Below are 7,686 nucleotides of genomic sequence, written 5' to 3' on the forward strand. Positions count from 1 at the left end.
CCCTGACATGCCTCTATTGAACAGACCAGCTTGTCATTCTGTTCGTGGAGGTTTTTTACAATGGCTCTTTCGATATTTAACTCGCCTTTAGTCTGCTCGTGTTCCGCATCCTTCTTTTTCAACAGCTGTTTCATTTCTTCCATTGTTTTGACGGCAAAGTTTTTATACCCTGTCAGCTCTTGAACCTGATGATGCAAATTCTGCCCCTGCAAGGTCAGTTTTTTCTTTTCCCCTTTGATTTGATTGAACAGCTCTAAGTCCTTCTCCCTCTGCTCCCTCATCATCTTCTCCACCGAGTATTTGTCCTGGAGTGTGTGACATTGCTTCTCCAGACTCACAATTCTCTGCTCTGAAACGGTCTTTTCTTGAGCTCTGTGAGTCTGTTCGTTGACTAACTCGGTTTTGACCTTATGTAGGTCTTTTCTGAGCTTGTCCACGTGCAAATCCTGTTCCCCGGCTTTACGCTTTAGTTTAGCAACCTCAACTTGTTCTTTTTTCAAAGAGGTCTCGGCTTTAATAAGGAATGAGATTTGTCTTTGCAATTCCTTGTTTTTGTCGATCAGCCTTTTCTCATTTTTCTGTGTCCTCTGTAATTCCTCTCTGATCTCAGAAACACTCATGGTTTCTGTGCTAGTGTTATAATTACCACTTTGAAATGGAGTTATTCACTGTGTAATGTATTCGTCTTTCCACTGTTGCGCTCACTGTGTAGACTGTGTGTCTTCTAACAGAAACTGAGAGACTCAAACATAAACTGTATTCTAGTTCAAAGTCAAACGTTCCAATGACAGGCAAATGGCTTTGATCCATGCATTCCAATGATGTCATGACTTTCCAATGGTGACATCACTGTGATGTCACACACTTCAGAGGACAACAGTTTAAACTGACTAACGGATCAGGGGGAAAACCCCCACACCACTGTTACCATGGTTACCAACATAAAATTACAGGTTTATTATAAGATTGAACAGTTCATGGTTATTAAAGGGATTTAATTGTACTCTAGTTTTTCAAATCGTGATAAAATCTTTATGTTTATTGCCTCAATATCCTCCACTTGTTTTTGCACTACAAACAAGCTGCACCAAAGTCTCTGCCCAAGTTTCTGCTGTTTGAAAACACTTCCTTTTTGTGGATACTGCTTTACAGCAGAAATGCCAATCTGAATAATTTACATCTTAAAGTTATAATCTGTAACTTTTCCAAATTAAAATGTCTAAAAATGACTAGACATATGATATAAATGAATGAGTTGTGTTCTTACATTATCCCAAATTTATCCATCAATTCTCAAACCTAGAGAAATACGTCATTTTAATCATGGTACGTGTCATTTGGTCGGCTGCCAATGACATCATATCCCCTATGCACATACATCAGTGTTGTTTGTCTGACAGAAACTCAACACTGACTTTTGTCTAGTTTTAAGCCACATACACTTTTTACACCTTGGTTGTTTTCATCTATATGTTTGAACCAGATGAAGGATTTTAGTCATTGCTCTTCGATCATTTGCGCAAGAGACGTGCGTTTTTTTTCTCCTTAAACCAGACGATCAATGCTTTCAACCAAGCCCCTGGTCGCCCATGTGTCATCACAGACTTAGATGGACACACTAACATTGATAGTTACTAAATATTTGGAGTAGTTTTACGATCGATTCTGATCTGCATTCTTTGACAGTGACGTTTAGCATCACACGACTGAATCAGACATTCCTATTGGCTCCAGTGGGTGAGGTCACAGTCAATCAGAGTGTCTGATTCACAGGCTTGGCCTGCCTTTGCTTTATACCCAGACTGAATTGGAGGAGTGCTGTTTTACTCTGTTATCAAAGTGAGGAGAAGTTGTTTAGAGTTTATTAAAATGACAGAATAAAGACAGAAGGATCTGACAGTCACATATAGCAGAAGATTTGGAGCTGATTTTTCAAGGAGCAGACAAAAAAACCCACAATAAATACTGCTGCAGAGAATGAGCATATCTCATGAAGATAGATAGAAACTTCAAATCACCTCTAGAAGAACTCAAACAAATAAATACAATTTTCTGGGTTGAATTTGTCTTCTTTATTATGATTTACAGTGTTTTTATCTATAAAATAAGAAAAAAAGACAAATAATGCATCACATGACCAGGAAATCCTGTTTGCACCTCCTTTTTGCATGGACACAGACATTGGGACGAGTACAATGTAAAGCGAAAAGCAATTTTTTTATTTTGTAAAGGGCGGAAAGCACACTGCACTTTCCTCCAAGAGACTCACTTGTGTGCTTCAGATTCTTCTTTTTGGACCAACCAGTGGGGAGACAAGATGTTGTTCAGTCATGGATCAAACAGATCCGCAGGTGTGGCTATTTGTTTTAATAGATGTCCGGGCAATGTGGTGATACACAGAGCGGATGAGAAGGGTCACTGGTTGGCAGTTGTTTTGAACATTGAAGGTTCTTGTATTATTCTAATGAACATATATGGTTATAACAACACCAAAGTTGTCTAATTGCACGTATTTAAGCAGAAGTCCCTCAAGAATGAAATTGAAATTGAAATAGAGAAGTAATAGAAGATGTTGTCAGGCAAACTAACCTGTATGTTTTACAGTGCAACGTCACTAGATCCCTCAATGTTACTGTTGCAGAAATGGAGCAGTTCATTGGAGTGTGTTTCTACATGTCTGTCCATGGATTGCCAAAGACCAGGTTGCACTGGAACCCCCAAACGAGGGTGGAGATGGTCACAAACACCATGACAGTGAATAGATGGGAAAATATCAAAAGATATCTCCACTTCGCTGACAACAACAATCAGGTTCCAGGGGGGACAAGTTGTTAAAGGTGAGACCTCTCCTCAACTTCCTCAATGACAGCTTCAACAGAATCCCTATGGATGAAATGCTCTGCGTGGATGAGCAGATGGTGCCCTTCCAGGGGAAAAGCCAACTGAAGCAGTACATACCTATGAAGCCGAAGCGCTGGGGGTACAAGTTTTTCATCCTTGCAGACCAACATGGCATTGTATATAACTTTGACGTGTACACAGGGTCCATTCAGCCCCATCCTGGATTCCCTGACATTGGTGCCAGTGGAAACATTGTGCTACAGCTGGCCTCAGCTATCCCTACCGATATTTCGCATAAACTGTTCTTTGACAAATGGTTCTGCAGTGTGGACCTGCAGGTACTCCTGGAGAAGAAGAAGATCCATAGTGTCGGAACTGTGAGACAGAACCGTCTTGCAGGCTGTACATTTATGGACGATGGTGCCATAAAAGGCAAAAGGACGAGGAACACACCAAGAGAAGATGACCACTCACGATGATGTGAATCTATGGGCCACGGACAGAGGCACAACAAGACGAGCAGAGAAAGGAATCGATAACCAGTACGATCATCGGAGAGGCAGTGGCCGCCTCGAACGCCAGCAAGCAACGAAAGGAAATCCAGAATCCAGTCAGCGCAGCCGTTAGGAGGTTTGACAAGTGAAGTGACTGGCGAGGCCAGCAGCACCAGGACCTGTCATTACGAGAGAAAGGCTGTGAGTTTTATATACATTTATTTTGCTTAAGAGTTTCAGGCTAACTTCATTGCTGTGTAAGCTAGCTAGGAGGCCCCCCCCAGATGAGAGCATAAGGAAATACGGTGCAATCCATTTGCCCCAAATGCTCAACATTCCAAATGCTTCCAGATGCAGAATGCCTGGATGCAAAAGCAAAACCTTTGTGAGATGCATAAAGTGCAACATGTTCCTCTGTGTCTCCAAAAAGTAAGAATGCTTCATGAAATACCATCAAGAGTCAAACATTTAAAGGCTGAGTATGTACATGGAAAGATCCACTGGAATCATCAAGTAAAATACAGCACCAAATACAAAACAAATAGCAAATGCAGATTTTTCTTTTTGTAACTTCACCATTTCATCTGAACCTTTTGTGATTTCTTCATTAGACGTTTCACGCTTGAGAAAAATGAAATCCTGTTGTCCACTCCAGTGGACATGTTGTAAAATTTGAATAAAATTAAGTTTTAAAATTTTTTTCTTTGCAATGTCTTTTTTACCACCCCAACACTTAATTTATGTAAAAAAAAAAAGTAATTAAAAAACTTTTTTTTCCCCTGGGTCTCAGGAGGTTAAAGCGTGACCTTTAGCGTCAAAACTTTATAGTCAAAGGTAAATAACATTATGACAGGATACTCTTACTTGTTATTTAATTTTCTGTTGACTTATTTTTCTATTTATTTATGTACATTATTAGCTGGTCCTTTTCTGATCATTATGTTTGTTATTGTTTTGTTATTGTTCAGTCATTTTTTCATTGTTCTTTTTTAATTATGCAGATGTACATACAGTAGGTGTACATTTGTACAATCATGGTTGTTGATATTATTATTATTATTATTATTAGTGGTAGCAATTTTGGGGAGGCAGGATAGACATGATAGATATGCAAATCATTAGTGTGGGAGAATGGGCAAGTTACGACTTCTTCCCACTCATTTTTGAACATGTATCACTTTTAATCACCTTTTCTTTTCTTTTTTTACTTTTTTATGTTGAAAATAAACTTCAATCAATCAATAGATAAATCACTTAGCACTGAAGAAAATCAAACAAGCTATCAAAATATTTATATAGGTATATATATAGGTTTTAATATATGTAATGAAGTTTATCCAAGTGGAGTTACCGTTGTATAATGAAGTTTGTCCAAGTGGAGTTACCATACAAGATGGGCATGCGCAAACGTAGCCACAGAGACTCTGACGTGAAAGCACGTATCGCTCTGCAGTTACTGTCCTCAAAGAGCAGCGGCTGCTGCCGTGAGCCCCTCCGTCGTCCCAAAGCACTCACAGGCGGTCAGGCCCACAGTAGCCTCGCGCAGCAGTCCAAGCTGCAGTCAGAGCAGAGAGGAGACCCACACCACTCCGCGTCCAGACTGCAAATGAATTGCGCGTGCGCAAAGCCGCCGCTGATCCTGCCCTGGCTTACAGAGCGGTATGTAAATGTTTCTTCACTGTCACACTAAAATAAATCACTGCATCTAACTCACACAGCCTCAGTCACTTACTCACCTTATCCATTGTGTGTGTGCCTCTCTGTGACATAAGCTACACATTTAGCTAGCTAGGTCATCATGTCTCAGTCTAAATTGTATGCTCAAAAATACAGAAAGGAGTCGGAATCAAACCCTGAATTCAAAGGCTGGTTGAAGCAGCTTATTGGAAATGATACACGGACATACTGCCTGTATTGTAAGGCTGATTTCTACGCCAAACTTTGTGGTATAAAAAAACACATGACAACTCAAAAGCATATTCAAAAGGCAAAGTCTTATAACAGTTCCACTCAAAGCAAGCTGCCATTAATGAGGAAGGCCTTCAACCTGAAACAGGAAGAAAAGACACTGCACAGGTAGAGAGGAGAGAGGGTGGGAGACGGATAGGCCAGACGCTGCACAAGAGGAAAGAGCCGGCGTTGGTGACGAACTGCACGGACAGAGGCAAGACAAGACGAGCAGAGGAAGGAATCGGGAGCCAGGGCGAGCATCGGAGAGGCAGTGGCAGTCCCGAACGCCAGCAAGCAACGGAAGGAAATCCAGAATCCAGAGAGGTGGCGTATACGCAGCGGCAGAGTGAGGAGGTCTGCCCCGCGGTCTGAGTATCCCTTGGGGACATTAGTAACACTCTGGTGGTTGAGGACAGTGTTTTAATGTTGAGTTGCTGTATACACCGTAGGCCTACTGGCGGAGATTTTGCTGTGTCATCAGGTGGTTCATCCTGCGAGCGTGTCCTCCAGAGTCAGCGCAGCCGTTATGAGGTTCGAAAGGCCGAACTCTTTTGGTCACTGTCAGAGTTGCTCTCACCACAATAAACCACCATGAATCTGCTCATAACAATAACCATTAAATTTTACATTGTTTTCCTCATTACATACTGACCTTGCATGAGCATGGCGGCTGATCTCGCTGAACTGTTTCGGAGAAATACGTGTGTGTTCACAACAGCTACGGCTCTGATGTTGCTGCGCCTGCAGCTCTCTGTCTGTGACACATTCAGATTCAGACTAGACAGAGACAACTATAGTGGAAGATTTCAGTTTCATTTTTCTCTTTCTCTTTTTGCTTGGAGCCGCAGGCGAGACGCAGGCAGTGTGATTGCTCTAATCCGCCAACATGCGCGCCATAATGAAAATCAACACATTCTGCTGCCAGACATCCAGTGAGTTCCTGGCCTGAGCCTTTGTGGTACACACACTACCAAGTGAGCTGCCCTGAATTACTGATTTTTAAAGTGAACTTTGCTTTATGGGAGTTTCCACCATTTGTTGTGGAGAGGAGGACACCTCTGCAGATAATATGGCTGCCAGTAAAAACCTGCTGAATGTCTGGTTTATAAGTTACAAGAGAAACAATCAAAACAAAGGTTATCAGCCATCTCAGCTCCCAACTCTTCCCTGATGTCGCTGTCCTCTGTACAGCGCCGGTGAAACACTTACTTTAAGAGTGAAACTGCTTTAATCCAGGGTTTGTCGGTTGTGATAACAGTCTGTTTGATTTCCTGAACCACTGACACTAAAGCGTTTGTTATTTTTGTTGAAGTACACACTTTCCCATTCAACAATATTGCCATAGCAGTTTAAAGTCAGGTGAGTTTATTAAAATGATTACATTTATGAAAAATATGGTTCCAGTATGACAGTAAAGAAGATAACTTAAAAAGATGAAACCCAACGTATTCATACTGCCTGAAAGCACTGTATACTTTTATTTGATTTATGAACTTGAGGTAATTCATTTCTTTTTATTTATTTATTTTTCTCAAATTGCACACATAAATATATTTTTTCAAAAATCTTTTCCTGTTGTGTGTGTGTGTAATTACCAGTTAAAGACAACAGTGAGTGATAGGGATAGTGTGGAGCACAGATAACACCCACCTCATGTTTCTCCCTCAGCTGCCATTAATATGAAATTCTGACAATAAAATTATATTTAAAGTGTAGATGCATTTTTTAAAATCTCTTTTCTTTGTCAAAGTGCTGTCTGTGTGTGTGTGCGTGTGCGCACGCGCACACATGCATGTGTGTAAGGGGGTGGGAGGTGGTCGGAGGCTGTTAATGCTGCAAGCCACTGAATGAGACGGTGTGGGGAGTCGGTGAGTGCAGATAAAGCCCTCCTCATGTATCAGCCTGCTCACCTGTCTGCAGCCAGACCTCTGTAATGGAATTTATATATAATATGGAAATTATATTTAAAGTGTAGGTGCATATTTTTAAAATCTCTTTTCTTTGTTGAGGTGCTGAGTGCGTGCGTGCGTATGCGTGCGCACACGCATGTATGTAAGAGGGTGGGAGGTGGTCTGATTAATGAGAGAGGATGATGTACAGCAAAGGGCCGCGGGTCAGATTTGAACCTGGGCTGCTGCGGTTAGGAATAAGCCTTTATGGCAGCCTTTCTCAAAGTGTGTTCTGTGGACCACCAGTGGTCTGCAAGCGACCCCTAGTGGTCTGTGAGTAAATTAGTTAAATATCATAATTTACATTTAGTGTTTCTCAAACTGAGTGACCACAAAGCCTACCAGAGAGTACTGTAAATGTGTTGTCAAAATTAAATCAACACATATGTAAATTCCAATTCAAACATTATTAAGCCTGTATGAATCGGCTCTTTTACAGTGTAGTTGGACTT

This window comes from Seriola lalandi, unplaced genomic scaffold (assembly GCF_002814215.2).
Source record: "Seriola lalandi dorsalis isolate HSWRI2012SDOR001 ecotype SW California unplaced genomic scaffold, Sedor1 jcf7180002054816, whole genome shotgun sequence".
In the NCBI taxonomy this organism is placed as follows: Eukaryota; Metazoa; Chordata; class Actinopteri; order Carangiformes; family Carangidae; genus Seriola; species Seriola lalandi.